This window comes from Ambystoma mexicanum, chromosome 4p, assembly GCF_040938575.1.
Source record: "Ambystoma mexicanum isolate Mex_15411 chromosome 4p, UKY_AmexF1_1, whole genome shotgun sequence".
NCBI lineage: Eukaryota > Metazoa > Chordata > Amphibia > Caudata > Ambystomatidae > Ambystoma > Ambystoma mexicanum.
Genome location: NC_090927.1, coordinates 1,115,455,741 through 1,115,475,641, shown reverse-complemented (window position 1 = coordinate 1,115,475,641; position 19,901 = coordinate 1,115,455,741).

Below are 19,901 nucleotides of genomic sequence, written 5' to 3'. Positions count from 1 at the left end.
CAGCAAGGCTTGGTTGGCTGCATCAGACAGTGATTGTAGACCAATCCCCGGGATGAACAGAGAAGTCTCTGCAGTAGGCTAATGAGTGTTTGCAGATTCCTGTTTCTATACATAGATGTCACCAAACGGACACTGAGGGACATTTCCTGGGTGCAACGTGCTGTGTGGTGGTCCAGGTTGCAGGTACGTTGAAGGTGCAGGATCAGCGGTTCTAAGCCTGTGGTCAGAGACTCATTTATGAGGTCTCTGCCTGTTTGTCTGTTTCATTTTGGTTAGCAATTCAAGCACAAAGAAAGAAACAGGATTGCCCAGAGGTCATGGTACAGAGTCTGTCCAATATGTTTTAAAAATGTCTGATGTCAGCAGAGCATTTTAAACAGGGAGTGATTACTAGTCGATGACTGCAGACATAGCTGTCTGTTGTTAACTGGCAGCCTCTATTGTTAGTGGGATGTCCCTTAAGAAGTGCAAATATTGTGTGATTAGAAACAAAAAGGGTGCATAACAATCTCCATCGTGTGAAACATGATGGCTTCATGCTGGTGACCTTATTATGCATTCCCCTTCACTATGTGATGTTAAGTCTCCACAGTCCTGCTTTAAAAACCAGGGAATATATGTTTAGAGTCCAATCATCACCCATGGGTGCATACTAGAGCTGGGAAGATAAGTGGTCAAGTGCCTAGATTGCTGACTGAGCTGAGCAATCCAATATAGCACTTAAACAAAGGTTTGTGCTCCTGGGCAAATCATTTCATCTCACTGTGCCTTAGATACCAACACCGGGAGTGCCTAGAAGTGATATACGGGTGCGATACTAAAAAGGAAACACTCATCTGTAGATACTGACAAAGCCATCAAATATGGGTTGTGGATAGATGTGTTGTAGTTAATTAACAATACAAAGCAATATTTATTGTTTCCAAATGTTTGGGTCACCCTGAGGGTCTTGATTACAGCTGCTGTTGCTGATTGTTGAGAACAGCCTAAGTAAATACAATTTGATAGAAAACATATTGATAGTATTCAATCGATGAAGAGAAGCTTTTGGCTATAGTTATACATTCAAATGAGAGTAAAATGATTGCAAAAGTAGATTACATTGCATCAATCAACAGCTTTGCAATAGCAGAATCGACGAGATGTTGCTTTAGATAATGAACATATACATGAAATAATGAAAGTCATTTTTTTTGCAACACGCAATCACTTATTAATTGTAAGTTCTCTAATTACAAGTTAACAATAATATTTGGTGTTTTATCTAGAGATGCTCACTGGGGATACCGGTTTCCAAAACATGAACACTATGGGTACAACTATCTACTCCCCCTTTAATAAAACTAGCTTTTGTTTACAATGCAATGATGTTAGATTCACACCCGGGATGACAGCTTAGTCAATCAAGTGGCTGGCACAGGGGACGAGAATACACATTCTCCACCCTCATAATGTGGGGAGGCCTCTCCCTGTTGCCTTCCCGCCACCAAATAAACCCAACCTCTCCCCACCCCTACCTCCCCACTCACCAGCTGGTTGGAATTTTGTGATCTGGTCCTAGCGCTCCTCCGGTCTTCCGGCCGTCGCCATAGAAATGGAAAAGGGACTTAGTCCCTTTCCTCTGTGGCAGCAGACATTTTTTTCATCCGGAGATTAGCTGCACATTTGCACCCAGGTTAAACTCCAGGGTGAGAATGGCTTTCACGCACGCAGCTGGGGTCGGCCATGCCCGTTAACGGCCCCCAGCCCTCGCCAAGGCCCTTGCTTCACTCGGGCCTACCTTGGCATTGGCTGGCAGCCCGTTACCGGCCATGGCCGCCCCCCACTATGGAGTGAAAACCATAATGTTGGAGAGGGATTGAAGTGCAGGGGCTGCAGTATAGAGACGCATTTTAGTGTTTCTCCTTGAGCTCAGTGTTATCTAGCAAATGCACTGCAGACACTGCCTCTGGAGGAGGGCAACGCGCTCGCCTTGGAAGCAAGACGACGCAGAGCAACACAGGTTCGAGCCCGGGTCTGCGCTTAGAAACCTCGGGTTATTAAGCCCATTATAAATAACTAATCATAATTATGGCCAGACACTTGCTCCTCTTTTAACATGTTTGTGCACTATTGAGAACCATAGCTTTTTGTACCATGTTAAAAGATTCACTCTTGTAACTCTTATTTGTTTTAATTAAATGTGACGTATATGGCTTCAAAAATCACTTACATACCACACAAACGAAATGGACTCACTATTCATCATGGAACATATAACATTGCTGTCCTTTCTAGAGTGCACATATTCATGCCAGAGACAGAATTTATTTTAAATAGTAATTTTGTGAATTTGACAATAGAGTTTGGACCAGTGGCTGGATAAGTTGCATCAATGCAAAGGATGCTGGATGCTATTAGGCAGTGGCACTTTAAGTTTGCTTTGTGCCTTTCTTTGCATGACAGTTCACATGTAAAGTACAAGTAATTCTTATGTCCCTTTCAGATTTGTGATATAAAACAATGTGGCCTTGTGTAGCACAGTCTGTGACATGTTTGCAGCCTCTTTTTTCCTGCAGTTAATGTATCAAATGGATAGAAAATATTGAAACTCTGGCAGCTTGGCCTTAAACACAGAGTGCAGCTCTGACCAATCCTCCGGCATGCAACTGATAACAATATAAGAAATTAATCTGTATCAGTGGGGCCCTTTTTGATTAGGGGGGCCTGGTGCAGATGAACCTTTTTCTCTTTATTTAATGTTGCCCTATATGATATTTAAAGGTGTCCCTAATGTGCTTAATTTAAATCATGTTCACTCACACACTTGCCAGCCTTTGGCTCTTTGAATTCACACATTAAATTAAATGACTATTCACCATGCAATTATTCCTCTCTCAGACCTTGTGACCTCTCAAAATGCAGGGTTAGCAGGGGAATATTAGTATTCTTCGGCAATTCAAATATAGTCGGTGCACCCCATGAAATTTCTCTCTGCCACGCCATCTTGCCTCACATGGCAGCTCCGGCGTGCCAGTCTAGCCAGATACACATATGCTTCTGTTGTGCACATAAAACTGAATATGAGACTTATCAACCTGCATGTGTGCTCCATCTCAAAACCTTGGGTTGTCGGTCTGGCAAAAAGTCTATTTTTCCTTCTGCAAATAAATTCAACATATGTTCAGCATGTGCCTCCTGAGCCGCGGTCCCTCACACAGCCTTGCCCTAGCACTCAACATTTCTAGCACTTCATCTGTGGCTCAACCATGAGCTCGGACCCCCCAGCACTTAACACTCTTTCCTCTTCCTTGCTGCCCTTACAGGTTCTGAATACTCACAAGGCATAGTAGGTACGTCCCTTTTAACTCCCCCACTCCTCTGCTCTTAAATGTTGTGTTTTTAATGTGTTCCCACCCTTGCTCCCTCCCTGCCCTGTGGGCGCTTTGAAACAGTATTTTCTTATTTTATGAGCACCTAACAAGCAAACAATAAATACATAAATACATAAATGAATATCTTTAGGTCACATTTTTGTTTCCAAATGCAAATTAAAGGGGTGTTCCCCAAAAATATTTCAGTGTATTTAAAACAAAAAAAACGGTTCTTCTTAAATTGTTTAAAAAAATAGCTTTTGTTGACTTAAAATGGGTGTCTCTGAAAATGTTTCTCTCCAACTATCAGTGCCGTCAAAAAAGAATCAGTCTGTGGTGAAAGAAACTACTTCCCTCAAACCCTTTTTTCCCCTTGTGATTTTCAATACTTTACAGCAGCACCCCTTAATCAGAAAGCCACCTGCGGCGCCTGTATACCCTCTCTTCCATTTCGGGTCAATATGGCAGAAGCATTGCACCAATGGAGCTGTAATAGTGCACGCATTTACAGCAGGGCAAACATTTCTCTGGTGCAAATATATTTCCGCACCTGTCCTTGATACACCCAGATGCGTTTCACTGATTTCCCCCGGAAACACAGAAATTACGCAAACTGCAAATGTCATGAACATCCATCTGGCTGCGAGGAGCCGAATGAATTCCTGCAATAAATCAGCGCCTATGGGGCCAAAGTCTGGGAAAGGGATCAGATCCAGCAGCGCTCTTTAGCGAAGACTTGCTCTCCTTCCAAGTGATGACGTAAATAGCTGGTGTGTTATCCATAAAAGTAGGCTTAACGCCCGTGTAAAATATCATCCACCTAAACCAATCATAGCAGTTTCACTCCAGAGAACAGACAGGCTGTAAAAGAGAGACTTATCTGGCATTGATTGGCTCAGCGTGAATGGCTGATGTCTGGTGCTTGAGCTACAGTTCTCCATAGGGCTGTGCTGATAACAGTTCTGTTTCTTGCCATGTGTATGTCAGGTGACTCCATGTGCTGGGCAGTAAAGAGCAGTGACGGATTTGAACCGTAAGGGTTTCTTTTGTTAATCTTGCTTTCTGAACCAATTTGATAAACGTTTAGCTGCAGTTGTCCCGTTACTTCCGGTGTAAGCAGATTTCTCAAATCACATGCAGAAATACGTGCACAAACATAGGTGCATTCATACACTGGATTCAAAGAGTACCTGGGCATGCCATATATTGCCAGGTACACTGATCATTGGATAAATGGATGGCTGGGCATGGTTCATGAATCGAACAACAGAACAATCAGACATGCATATAGGGGGAAGCCGGGAGAGAGTTAGATGACCAGACATACAGGCAGACATAGAGAGCTGCATGGACAGGCAGTTTCAGACTGATGGGCAATCACTCAGAGCTGCTAAGAGGCAGATAATATGGCTTTCATGCCCGCTAAGGAGGGCAGACAAGACCAGCCCGAGGTAAGGCAGGCTGAACAAAGCGAGCCCCTCAGCTCGGGCTGTGAGCAGTTACCGGCCATGTCCACCCTCCTGAGCGGGCATGAAAGCCGTTCGCACCCCAGGGTTCATCCCGATATGTCTCCACGATATGAAAAGAAAGTTAAGTGTCCTATATGGATGGACACTCCTGTCCCCTGCGCACCTATATTACTATCAACAAGGACAGTCAAAGTCCAATCTGGTAGTTACCAGAATCAATAGTACACTCTTCTTATAGAATACTATTGAGAAATAGGAATGTCAAAAGGTAAACATTTAATCATTTAATGAATACGATAAATATAAAAATTAAAGCATATACATGGCTCTACGCGTTTCCGGAGGTTCCCTTCTTCAGGAGCAAAATTATATTCTCATAAATCTTCAAAATGTCAATAATATCTAAAGGGTAAATTAACGAAGTAAAATCAGTTATTCTATTTCCTAGTTTTTCAAAATGACATTCAAAAATATATTTATTCTCATGTGAAGTCCAACTGTTAATCACCTGGCTAGCTCGTGCCATGTGCCTTGTTCAAATACATTTTCACATGAAGGAGATTTGCCCAAATCTGTTCTATCTTCGTTGTTTGTTATCACAATAATGTCGCTGGAAAAGAAGATGAGGGCTAATAAGTAGTGTAAATCATTCCACAGATTAAATGATGTGGGCAACTCACTAATTGTATTTACCTATTATCCATCTAAGTGTGGTGATTGGTCAATATTTGTAGATGAGAAGTCAAATCTAACTCTAGGAATTCAATCACCACCTTATAAAGGCAAACATTAATGGGAAATCTTGAGGATCTTAAAGAATTGAAATTACTTGTACATCGTTCGAGGTCATCTGGCAGTCACACTAAAAGTTAAAGAACACTCACCTAAGTGTCAGGTGCCCCTTTTTCGACAAAAAACAAGTATTAATTGTGTACCCAGAGCTGTCTTTGCCTGAAAACACTATATTTGGCAACCTGGAATTGGGGGCAGTCTAGCAAGGCGCTACATAAGCGATTTTTTAACGTTTTATTTAAGTTGGCAATTTACAGGTAAAACAGAGAGTATGGCATTGCATCAGCAGGGCAGTATACACCAATAAGAACTGCATCTGTACAGCATACATTCGGGATTTCTGTGAGAAAGAAAGACAGATCCCCTGTCTGACTGCTTAGTAGCACATACTTGGGGTCATTACGACCCAGGCGGTAAGTACACCAACTTTACCACCATGGTGTAAACTACGTTTACACCATGGTGGATGGGGGATTTACCGCCCCATTCCAAGGTGAGTGGGGCGGTAAATCCCCATTTCCCATTTACCCTTCCCCATTCCCATTTTTGCCCCATAGGGCATAATGGGAGTGGGGAAGGCGCTAATGACGGCACCGTAAATTACGGTGCCGTAATTAGCACCAAGGCGGTTTAGCGCCATGGATTTTAACGCCTGCTAAAAGCAGCCGTTAAAATTGGAATCAGGCGTTAAGGGTTAACGACGGCGTTAACCCTTAACGCCTGAGTTGTAATGAGCCCAGTCACTAAAGCCTCATTCTCCTCTCCTCTTGGTGCCCTTGTCAACTGTTGTACTTGGTGTCAGTGAGTGGTGAGGCCTGGTCCCCAGGTTAAGTTCTGAACCTAAGAAGGGGAGGAAACCCCCTGAAAACCACGCCAACAAGCATGAATGTGGAGAATTAGGAAGTACACACAATTAAGAGCGCATTTTCAGAGCACCAGTAAAGAGTGAAGGGCCTTAGGAGAGCCCAAATGCACATGTAAAGTACAACACAACCACAGTACAGTTTCAAAATAGGGACACAGCGCCTTAGGCAATCAATATGAAAGATTTAAAGTGCAGTTTAGTTTTAAAACAGGGACCCCAGATTTGAAGTACAGTACTAGCAAGATGCAATTGCCAGATTACCAGTGAAAAGCTCAGGGATTCAGGCAACCAAAGTGCAAGGATGACCAATAACTAGTAGCCCTGCCCACATTCTGGATGGTAAAAGCACCACTGGGGGGGCAATGCCATGGTGAGACAGTTGAACATTGCAGTTAATACGAGGGTGGTGGAGCTCTAAAACCGTCCAGGCCGGAACACATTGTGCCCTGGTTATTTACGCCCTTAGCCGGACTCCAGGCTATTGACGCCTAGGGTCATTTCCCATAGCACCTAATAAATAATGACCACTTAAAACAATGTTAGGTTTGAATAATCAACGTGAAGTGGATAGTCCAGGGGCTAATAAACACTAGTCCTGCTAGCTAGTCCAGTTGTTGAGCGCTTGCCAAACAGCAGTCAGCCCAGGTCAGAACTGTACAGTGTGGTGTGTGGTCACCCTGCTCTGTGGCCCCTTCAATAAAAAAAGATGTCTTCCCAATCTTTGCTGCACAAACAGTGTAACACCCCTCCAAAACTGGTGAAAAAGTGAGAGCTGAAAGGAAGCGCTGAGAAGAATATGACGCATTGTTCGGCCTCTGTATCGGATCAACTGCCACACGCACACCTGATTTTAATGGTACAAACTCAGATGAACATTTGTAGATGTAGGTACTGTCGGGCATCACCCTCGGAGTGAGGGTGTTTCTCAGCACACACAGTCACTCTGCCACTCTTGTCTAGGATATTAGGATGGTTGGTGGGCAGAGGAAATCGACATTTCAAGACCCCCTCAATGTAGGACCTCCCCGCTTTTGGTCCTGAGATGCAGACGTCTTCTGTCAGGGTAGGTGTGTGACACAGGAAGGGGGGTGAGCCGGGGTGACATGCGGTTGTGCTACCCTCCCTCCCTCTGGGCTACTGCAAGGCCCCATTCTGATGTTGCCATGTGGCCCCCAGATTGGTAGTCTGGTAAAGGGGCATTAGTTGCTCTGGGGAATGCTGAAAATATATCTGGGTGGAGGGGTGCGCTTGTATATATGCTGATGCCAATGCTTTGGGACTGTGAAGCAATATGCCCCTTTCATAAAGGTGATTGGGAGGAAAGTCAGGCTGTTTATGGTGAGGGTGATGAGAGTAGTTCGAGGGAACTTGGCATTAGAATACGGAAGCAGTGCGCCTCTGGAAACGCCTTGTTGATTTAAATAACTTTGCATTCTGCACCGTTGGATCATTTGCATAGTTGTGGTGCCATGTGGGAGAGATGAATGCTGAGCCTTGATTGGGTAGTGTAGTTCAGAATCTAGATTGTATTATTTTCTTCAGGCCTTGCATGTCCGTGGGGACTTGTATGGAAGAGAGCTTTATTGGTGGAGATGTGCATTAGAAGTCTATATATCTTGGCCTTGTCTTGCAAGCACAGTGCCTGCAAGCCCACCCAGGTATAGAAACACCCACCCTCCCACCCCCTACTGTTAGGCCCCCTTGTAAGGCTGTATGTATATTATGTGATAGCAGGACTCCCTCACAGGGCTAGAGATGGGCAAATCAATACGGATATTATCATATAGTGTAACAGTGCTTAACTCACCTTTCAAATATAAAACAGTGCTAAGAGGACCTTTGGAATGTAAGACTTATACACTTATGGTGCAAAATATCCACCTGCTGGAAAAGAACACATTATATTTCTGAATAAAAGCTTTGTTTTGGTATTTCTAGATGCTACAACTTGAAATGCAGAGAGGTGAGAATCTTATTCAATAGGAACACGTGATACCGGCTGGTCAGATCTGTGACTAATGTGGAGGGTGGTTTGTACTTCTAGAAGTTACTTTTGGGGATTGGGGAATGTAGGCGCTCCTGCACATGGGTTAAGTGCAGCCCTTGATGGTGTGTCCTGGAGTCTGAAAGGTCTGGCAATCCTGTTGGAAGGGGACTGCAATGCCATGCATGACATAGCTTTGGATTGATCAGAGATAGATCTATGGTGATTTCTTCCTCATGAGCTCAACACTGATTAAGTTAGTGGACAGCGCTCATATCGGGAGAATATGTGTTTCTGAACATGGAGGAGTGCTCTTTGATGTGGGTCTGCGGTCAGTGGCGGCTGCACGCCCTACCTGGAACCTCCATCATTCGCTATTGTAAGGCATACAATATGTAGATTTGATGGTAAGGGACCTTGCCTTATACAACAAGGAAAATGAGAATCCAGTTGATGACATTTTCACATTTTGGAACTGTTTAAATGGGGTAGTGCACAGTATGAATGTTAGCTACCTGATGAGAACCAGACGTCAAAGGTGTGCTGTTCAAGTGGGACCACTACAAAGACATCTCACTTCTTGGTTTGGGTCCCAAATCCCTGGTTCCCTCCTTTTGATGTTCCACTCTCTTGGCTCACTCTCCCACCAAGTACAGATGTGAGGGAGATGCCCACTTCTTGGTCAGGCTCTCTGACCCCTGTTTCTCTCCTTACTTCTCTCTTGCAGACCTGCTTCACTATCCTGCCAAGTACTGCAACTATGAAGATGACTGATGTTGATCTCCATTATTGAGTGTGTCTTGCTTTCTTTCTTGGGTGTTCAGGAAATAGGCTTGGTTCCCAAGGGTTTTCTTCCTGTGGCTGATTGGCTCGATCAGGGAATCCCACGGCTCCCTTCTGCCCCTACCAACTGTCCTGGTCACCCCTGTACCTTTAGGATCTTTCCTGGGAGGTTTTGGTCAGTCTCTGGGTCTTTTGACTTTGGTTTTGGGTTTCTGTGATCTTCTCCCCTGTTCTGGGGTGCTGCTGAGGCCCCGCACAGTTTGGTCCCTGACAGCGAGCTTGTCTCCTCTCGACCATGCTATCCCTTGGCTTTGCCCGCTCATACTGCTGCTTCTCCCTCCGGGCAGATTGTCCTTCTAGGTTGGACAGATTGAAAGCACCACCATAGACCGGGTAAGCCCCAATTCTGTACCCCCTTCTGTTCGCCGACAGCTTGAGCATTCCCTATGCCTGTGGCTCCTCTTTTTTTGTATTGGTCTTGGCCAATAGAAATTCATGATACAATAGACTGCTCAATAGTGTTTTGAGGAGTGCTCTTCATACCTCTGCACTTCCCCCTGGTCCCAGTATTTCCTTGAGAGTTCTCTCTATGGAAGACCTGCCTCTTCTTAGCCCCCGGGAACCTTTACCATACATTTTCCTTAGGCCGACTATGCTCTTCATCCTCCCAGTACTGTTGTTACTATGTACATGATGCATGTACATGGGATGGCAAGGTAAGGGAGGGTTGAGATCCTCCCACTGAGAACTACCCCCTGGGGAACTATTGTGTAGTGGTCTCACCTCCCTAGCCTCATGGGAATGGGCTCCTCCTACGGGAATAGGGACGACATCCAAGGATTTGTCACATTAACCTAAAAATTCATCTTAGTTCAATACATTGCCTAACCTAAAAATTTATCTAAGTGCAATACATTGGCTAGCTTTGGAGCACAGTGAGATGCAACACAGTGATAAAAATCAAATGGTAGTCATGAAGTAATAAAGTAGTTGCAGGATTTAGGAAGCACAGCTCTTGGTTTCTTTCTTGGGTGTTCAGGAACCCTTGGTTCTGAAGGGGTTTCTTCCTGTACCTGATTGGCTGGATCAGGGAATCCCACGGCTCCCTTCTGCCCCTACCAACTGTCCTGGTCACCCCAGTACCTTTAGGCTCTTACCCGGGAGGTTTTGGTCAGTCTCTGGGTCTTTTGACTTTGGTTTAGGGTTTCTGCAATCGTCTCCCCTGTTCTGGGGTGCTGCCGTGGCACTGCACACTTTGGTCGCTGACAGCGAGCTTGTATCCTCTCGACCGTGCTGTCGCTTGGCTTTGCCCGCACATACTGCTGCTTCTCCCTCCGGGCAGATTGTCCTTCCACGATGGATAGATTGAAAGCACCACCATAGACCAGCTAAGCCCAGATTCTGTAGACCCTTCTGTTCGCTGACAGCTCGAGCATTCCCTATGCCTGTGGTTCCTCCAGGGAAGAGTTCTCTCTCTTCCAGGTTTTCCGTCTTTTTTTTGCATTGGCCTTGGCCAATAGAAATTCATTAAACACTAGACTGCTCAAGAGTGTTTTGAGGAGTGCTCTTCGTACCTCTGCACTTACTCCTCATCCCGGTATTTCCTTGAGAGTTCTTTCTATGGTAGACCTGCCTTTTCATAGCACCCAGGAACCTTTACCATAGATCGTCCTTAGATTGACTATGTTCTTCATCCTACCAGTACTGTTGTTACTATGTACATGATACATGTACATGGGATGGCAAGGTAAAGGAGGGTTGAGATCCTCCCACTGAGTACCACCCCCAGGGGAACTATTGTTTAGTGGTCTCACCTCCCTGGCCTCATGGAAAGGGGCTCCCCCTAGGGGAATAGGGACAACATCCAAGGATTTGTCACATTACCCTAAAAATTAATCTAAGTACAATACATTGCCTAACTTAAAAATGAATTTATGTGCAATACATTGGCTAGCTTTGGAGCACAGTGAGATGCAACAGAGTGATAAGAATTGCATGGTAGTGATGAAGTAATAAAGTAGTTACAGGATTTAGGAAGCACAGCACTGGCTGTGGTCCCAATTCCTACCCCCTTAGCTGTTTGTAGCAGTAGACCTCTTTGTACGTCGCCCGCAGCAAACAGAGAAACAGGTGATGGGAGCTGCCCAAGGGAGCTGCACTTTGCCTTTAGCCCGTAGTTTGTATAAAACTGCCCTGGGATTCACTCCTAAGGCTGTTACCTGGAAGTGGATTGCACAATCACGGGTAGGGTGGGTGGGAGTGGTCGGGAAATAAGGCCGTGGGAGGGAACACGCAAAGAAGTGGCACAAGGAACTTCTCAGGCACATGGGGAGCAGGAATAAATAAAAATAATGCTAAGCTCTACGTGGAGACAAGGGCAACACGTCTGAAGCTGCTGTTTTTGCTGTACTGGGACAGTTGAACACTTACAAAGAGTGAATCCTATGCTTTCCGGGAGCTCATGTGCTCCGTGACTACTGCTGAACTGATACAGTGATACAGTGATACCGTGATACTGTGGATTTCAGCTTCCCAAGAACTTGCCTTTACTATTTGTCTGCACACAGCTGCTCCTGTTTCCTTAAGGGGCTTGTACCATCTGGCCACGCACATCAGGGGAAGCAGCTGATTTAATGCTGCTCACATAACCCTTGCAGCGCTATGCCCTATGCGGAGATAAGGACAATGTGTCTGGAGCTGCTGTTTTTGCTGTTCCTGCTGGAGTTCGGGAGGAGGGGCTGCCCTGATTCTTTTTTTATCTGAATAACCTCATAAAACACACGTCCTGGTGGATCGCCCCTACTCTAAATGCCATAAAAGAAAGGTAAGGCTGATCGGCGTCGTGGTACATTGTAAAGAACCCATTTTGGGAAGCGCGAGCGGCTGCTGGATTTATATCCTTTGATCTTGTGCTCCTCAGGTTTTACCTCAACGAAGATATTGTGCTTAATTTACACTTCTATCTGATCCCAAGAATAGTGTAACATCTGCGCTATACCTTAACGGCGAGGAAGAGTGTCTCCCTCTGTGAACTGTGCTCTTTGCCTCTTTTCTCAAGGACTTTCCTATCTGATTGCCACCCAGATAAGATCCGATCTGACTGAAGACTGTGGGTCTAGAGACTTTTGACTCAGCTGGAACCTGTGAGTGCAAATCGCTAAGTGCAGATTTTGCGAAAGCTGTACGCCGGTGGCAACCAAGGAAAATGTCAACTACATATGATTTACGAAGTGTACCAATGGCAGACAAACAACTGTTTCAAGAGCCACAAGCTGTATCTACTCCTGTGGCGCGCCGAAATGCAGCAACGAACCTCCCATTCTCTCATTTCAAAGTGGAAGGTGCTACCTTTTTACTGCCAATGAGCACTTTCGTAGAAGACACAGAAGTATCTATTAGCTATGGACTATCGGCTATTAAGATAGTAAAAAAAAAAAGACTTACCTCATGCTTCTCACTTAAGCACTTCAGTACAAACTGCTCTAATCTCCAATTTAAACTTTACGGTCACAGCCATGACAATGAAAAATGCTATTGAAGATCATTTTTTTTAGACCAACTGAGGCTATAACAAAAGAAATGCTCCTATACCTATGGATCAACTACCTCAACCAAATCAAGCATTAGATAACTCTGACAACCAAATTTTGATCAGTGCACTATCCTCTGCTGTTTCCTCACAGCTGCAAAACTCGGATTTATCAATGGAGCAAAATCCAATTTCGGATAACTGGCATGCATCTCTGAATACTGCTCCACTAAAATGCAAAACAACTACCCATGTTTATGAATATCAAAATGAGAATGCAACATTACCATCAAATGTAGAGGAAGATTTGAGCCCTCCTACCATCATAGCTTTAAACTTTGTACTAACCTTGCTGGTTAAGGTCTTTGAAAATATTAAATCGAAAGTTGAAATGCACTCTGGAATTTTGCTGGAACAATCAAAGGATATGGAGTCACTGGACTCAAATATGGTGGCCTTAAAAACAACTACAAATGAGGAGAGAATTGTCTCAAGAAACTTGTGGCAGTCCTTTCAGGAAGCTCAAATAAATAAAATGGACACTTTATGCTCACATGGAGTTGAAACTAAAGAGATCTTTTCTCTTCTAAAAGAAACATGGGAAAAGGGCAAAAAAAACAGAAAAGAATCTACCGAGCCCATGAATCTAGAGGACCATGAGATGGCAGATGATTGGGATGATACACCTCTGTCGGCGTCCACTGTGGAAGAATGTATGCGCCTTGCCCAATTGGCAGAGGACGAAATTGTACCAACTGCAAATGATGATAAGTCTCAACAAGTGGACCCGGTAGAAGAGCAGACCGGTAATATGGGACCTTACCCCAAAACTGTTAAGAAGCTGAATGGAAAATCCAAAAGAAAAAGAAAAAAGAAAACTGAAGAATTACAAAAGCGACAAAAGAACAAAAATATGAGTGCAAACCAAATGGAGACTGAACCTTGTGAACCTAACATAAAGCATTCTGCTAAAACTCTGAAAAAACAGACTCTGCCTATTTTAGTGAAGTCCAGTCGGAAAGGCTCTAAACAAGGTTCAGCCAAAAATCAAAAACTATAAGTGGTAGAGTCGGAGTCAAATAAGATTTTGGACAAGCCTCCCCCGCCTACTAGCAAGGTGACAGTGAGTAGTCAGACAGATCTTCTGGCACGCCCAAAGAAAATTGCCCCAATATTTCTTCCTCCGAAACAAAAAGTGAATACTATCACATCCTCTTTGAAAATTGTCCTAATCTTTTTGAAGCATACAAAGAAGAATGCACCATCTGATGTCCATGAAAATATGATGGGGATGAATGTTCTAGTCGTCCAAAAGAAGGACTTACAGAAAGATGAAGCTATGGAGGTAGAGGAAAGGGAATTTATTGGACATACTTTCGGAAAACCAAGTACTTCAAATATCGATCGTAGCCGAAGGAATTCAAGGGGAACAAAGCTCCCATTTTCGAACTGTAATGAACTTTCTGGTCCGAGTGGGAAAAATACGGAATTAACCTCCCCTCACAGAGAATTTTCCTCTCTAAGACCAATGACAATAAATCAAGGAGTCCTATTAATCGACCAGTCATCTTGGAAGAGATGAAATCAACGAACTTGTTGAAATTCCTTATCTCCAGTGATATTAACAGAGTAAGTTTCCCAAACTATCCAAACATGACAGTAACAGAAATTCAGCTGAAACCAAGATTAGCACCTGAGTTTATGCTCGAGTCAAAGGAGGAATGGCAAAAAAGAGGCTATGTTTCAAGAACTAATCCTAGTGCCGCCTAGTGCCGCCTTAAACATGGTCTCTGAAAGGGGGAACTCAATGAGGAGGGGATCTGGAAATCTTTGGGATATGGTGTCGGAAATCCTAGAACAAGTTTTCCAGAAGATGGGCCTGCCTGAACAAAGGCTCTAGCAAAACAGGAACTTAGATGCCTATCATGAAACTCCAGAGGATATAATTCTTTTGTTGGAGACAATCAAAGAGATTTTATTTTTAAGAACTTTGGAGTGATCTCCCTACAAGAATCATGCTTAGTTGAAGAGGTGGGCATTGCATGTTTCTATGTCTTCCAACAAACTGCTGAATACAAAGGGGTTGGTTGTCCAAGTGGAGGTTAGCTGTTAGCATGTAACAAAGAGTGTTTTGAGGAATGTACTTTGCTATCAAATAAATTCCAGGGCATATTGATTGTTAGAGTCCGGACCAAAGAAACTTCAATACTATCCAATTGGATCTTAATTACAGTATATTGGAATCCTGTGGGGTCTGCTTTAGGCCTCTTCTTACAGCAATTCTCTGATTTACTGGTTATAGTCTTAACAAAATTTCCCAGAGAATAATTGATGATACTGGGCGATTTTAACTCGCAATGTGTTAATATAGATGCAACTCTGCATTCCTCAAAAAAGAAGTTCATGAATGGAAAACTGTGGATGGATTTTATGTTGGAATGGCATTTAATTATGCTGAACAGGAATGTGAGGGGGGATACTCCATCTGTACCATCTTGGGAGAGAGGTGGCTCCATCTCTACTATTGACTACATCTTTGTTTCTGGTAATATCTTCAACAAATGTGTATCCCTAAAGCTCACCCATACTTCAGAGAGTGACCATGCCATGTTAGATTTTAGTATAAAAATGGATGCGTTATCATTAGACCTGTACCATACACAATCCCTGGAGACAAATCTGGGTGGAAATAGTGTTGTAAAGTTTGAAAAAGGGGGCCAAACTCTGAATGACAATCTGGAGAAAGCTATTGACAGAATATCGGCTAAAGATTTGAGAAATCAATGTAAACCCAGTAACTATATGGGCTTTATATGGTCTCAGAACCTACCAATTTCTGGAAAGGACAAACCAAATAAAAGGCATAAATCTGGTTATGATAATCAGATCCAGGGTAAAAAGAAACAGCTAAGGGCTGAAAAAAACAAAATAAAAAAAACAATGAAAAATGAGAAGCTATGTCAAAGCCGAATCAAACAACTACAGAAGCAATATAAGAACTGGGTTAGAAGCTATAGATATATGCTTCTGCAAAAACAAGGGGAAGAAATGCTGAACGCTATGTCCTCCCAAAACTCAAAGAACCTCTGGTCACTTGTTATTCATGCAGAAACCTGCAGTAATTTTACGCTAGAGTCAGTAGTAGAAGAACAGGCTTGGGTGGCCCATTTTATAAAGGTCTACGCTCCGATTGTCTCTGAGTCTTATTATTACCAGCAAGATTCTATATGGACTCTCAAATTTGATGTAGAGGACATTATGCGCCTGATAAAGAAATCCTCCAACTCAAGGGCACCAGGGCTGAATGGTCTATCGAACTCAGTTTTAAAAAATAACCCTTCTCTGTGGGCCCACTTACTGAAAATCTTGTTTGACAATATTATTGATACAAAAACAACTCCGGATACATGGAAACAGGCTATTATTATTCCGGTTTACAAAAAAGGAAGATTGGTCTTTGCCGATTAATTATAGGCAATCTCCCTTTTGGATGCAGATGGTAAGATTTTCAGTGGTTTAGTCCTGTGGGAATTGGAGATTTGGGTGTCCTCTAATGATATAATCCCCAAGCAACAAACAGGATTCCAGAGAGGATTATCAACTACTTTGAATATACTCATCCTCACCTGTATCTCATCATTGTCCTTTGTCAAAACTGGTATTCCCCTCTTTGCTGCCAGGGTGGATCTTTCCCAGGCATTTGATACTATCAACAGAAAGAGGCTGTGGTGCAAACTAAAAAATTGGGGCTTACCGGATGGCCTCCTTAATATTCTTACACATCTTCACGAAGAATCTGCTATCAGAGTTATACTAACAAATTCCGGTCTTCTATCAAAGATTATTAAAACAGAGAGGGAGGTTGTCAGAGGTGTCTTTTGGATCCTTTTCTGTTCATACTATTCATGGCAGACCTGTCAAATTGGTTGCTGGAGAAAGGATTGGTGGCGCCTATGTTTGGGGGAGGCAAAATAGGGTGGCTTGCCTATGCAGACGACATAGTGGTTATGGATCACACTCAAGCCGGGCTGCAGAGGCTTATGACAGCATTATCTGAATACGCTACTTTGAATGATCTGACTATAAATCCAGTTAAGTCTAAGATCGTAATCTTTAAACATCTGCTCACTAAACACTAAACACTATCCATGGCAACTGAATGATATTATGGTACCAATAGGCAAAGAGGTTACCTAATTGGGCTGTCAGATTCGATCTTACCCATCTTACCCAACTATGTCTCTTCTCTTAATTACAATAGAACCCAAACAAAGAAAATTAGGAGTGCAAATGAAAAAAGTCTACAGTAAATATTGTAAATTCTCTCTAATTCCACCTCTAAAATTCTAAATTCTATTGGGCGAAGCTTCTTCCTTCCATTAGTTATGGTTTAGAGTGCTATTCATAGTCTTTTGAACTCAATTGGAAAAAATAGAGTCACCTATGGAAAAGGGTATTAGTATTGCCAAACTGTATACCAATGTCATGTCTTAATTATTAATGGTTCATTCCAGACCTTTGTCATTGAACACTGGAAGTGTTGTTGACATTTCCATTACACAGAATTTGTATCTGTTTGCTTTTGATCCCATTAATTGTTTTTTTAGAAAGTGTAATTTTTATCCTAAAAATGGAACAGTTGTTGCACTTTCTTCACATTTCCCTTTAAAAAATGTAAATGTACTATTTTTAGAGCTGTATTGAGCTGTATTAGTATGAATGAATGTATGAATGTCTGTTATATAGGATGTGTTTTACAAAATGAATTAATTAAAGACTTTTTTACAATCTATAATAAAATAAAATGAATTTTTGATGCAATACCCTTTGCCTTGTTCTTCAGTTGCTCTCGTGTTTCCGGCACGACCACCTGTTTCATATGTATTGTTTTACCTCTAGGTGCCGGGTTTGGAGGTTCCCACCATTGTTTGTTGGTTTAATTATGAGCTAGGCCTTGTTTCCCTGATGTCTTCAATGGAATGGAAATGGCTAAGTCTATATAGACTAATTCTGTGCCCTCAAAAAGCGACTATGTATGTGGATGCAGCAGATCAGTTGGAAAAGAGAGACAACATATTTCTAAATAAACTAAGCTCTGTCTGTAAAAAAATATTGGTAGCAGCAGACACTACTATAGATATTCTAATCCAGAATCCTTTAATGCTAAAGAAACATCTAACCCAAATGGATTGGATTAGAACGATCGTGAAAATGAGAGAGGCCAAATTATCGGCTTCCTGGACAAAAATTGATAAACCTATTCGATCCTTGCCGGCCTATCTTAAAAAATCCTCAAACCAGAGAATAATATCAGATTTCTTAAGATTTAGACTAAATCTGGTTCTAACTTTAGAACTAAAGCATATCAGAGATCCAACTGATAATCCATGTAATATCTGTGATAAATGTGAAGATGGTGTTAAGCAAACTACGATCCATTTGTTATCAGCGTGTGTGGGGACATGGACATTGAGACAGAAAAGATTTCAAAGATTTGTACACAACCCACAATTAGTCAACTCCACTCTGTTCTGGGAAAGACTTGTGCAAGGTCAAGAAACCTTTCTTACTTATGAAGTAATCTGTTTTCTAACGGATATGAATTTATTATCTGAGAATAGTTAAGGGAAAGCTTGTTGTGCATTTTAAAGCTGATAACTATATTCCTTTTCTGTTTTTGTTGATTTGTTCTATTGTTCTTTTTTATATATATATATATACGAAAGCCTAAATTTAAATTGATTTTGCTTCTGTTTTTGTTACTTGGTTTTGTGATAATGTTTTAAGTATGTATTCTTTTGTATGTGTAAAAAGTCAGATTCTGACTAATATCACAATAAAAAAAAATGAAATAATGAAAGATGGTCACACAAGGTGGATGTGGGTCACTCACTGCCTCAGATGACCCAAAGCCTGGAAGCTGGAGGTTGCACCGCTCACACGGGTCTTCACAAAGCAAACAGAGCATCTGCAATGCAGCATGCGATTATATACTTGCTTCCTGATGGAAGCACCAATCAGGAGAGGAGTGAGCGGGTTTGGGGTGGGGAATAAGGCTGTGGGAGGGAGCAGAGGAAGAGGAGGCACAGGGAGCTTCTACAGTGCAGGGGGAGCAGGAATAAATACAACAATATTAAATAATTAAAGATGGCCACATCAGGTGTATATGGGACATTCACCACCTCAGATGACCCCAAGCCTCGAAGCTCGAGGTTTCACCCGCTCACACGTGTCTTCACAAAGCAAATACAGAATTATCTAAAACTAGAATTAAAAGCAATGCAAATATTATTATAAAAATTGGATTCTGCAGTCGGGCCCATGTATAATCACAGTTTGCCTAATAGTAAGGTGTTACTGTTACAATATCCTGAGGTATTTTTTGATACAATTAATTGAAAGGAGTGAAGTGCATTATACATGGGAATAAAACATACTGGCAATCAAATACCTAATACAATGTAAAAGTTCACTCAGCAGTCAAAACCTTCCACTCTAGTCAAACTCAGATTTGTAGCAGCCAATCAATGGTAAGAGCATATACTGCATTAAAGACAGGAAAAAGTCCTCTTCATCACAGCAAGGTAAATAGTTGCCTGGAGTCGCCACAGGGATTCCTCTCAACACATCACCACGAGGATTCCTCTCAACAATACAGATAGAGACATAGAATAACATTTAACAGATTGTGTACACTCCATATAGTGCATCTTCCAGTTATCGCAGCACCCCTTTGGCCCACTTAGTTCCAACGGGAGACTCTACAGACCTCTATGGCACCTACCAGGAATGCAAGAAACACTTTCAGGTTTTGCTGATAATGTATTGCTACGGTTCAGATCCCTGACCCATATCAGAAACCCATCAGGAAATCAGGTAGCAATGTTCTAAACGGGTGCATTGGGTCTTTTTTTAGCAGAATATGCTCACTTCCTGTTTTATAGCAGACATCATTCATCACCTGTCAGTTCTGAACTTGCATCAAAGGCGTGGCATGGATCCCCAGAGAAAATCTAGCTGTGAAAGAAGAACTGTCCTTTTCACTGATTAGGCCCACCACCTGAATTTTAGCAATGAGGAAACCTTAACAAGAACTGCTTTGAGCACTGTGGGCGAATCAAAATGC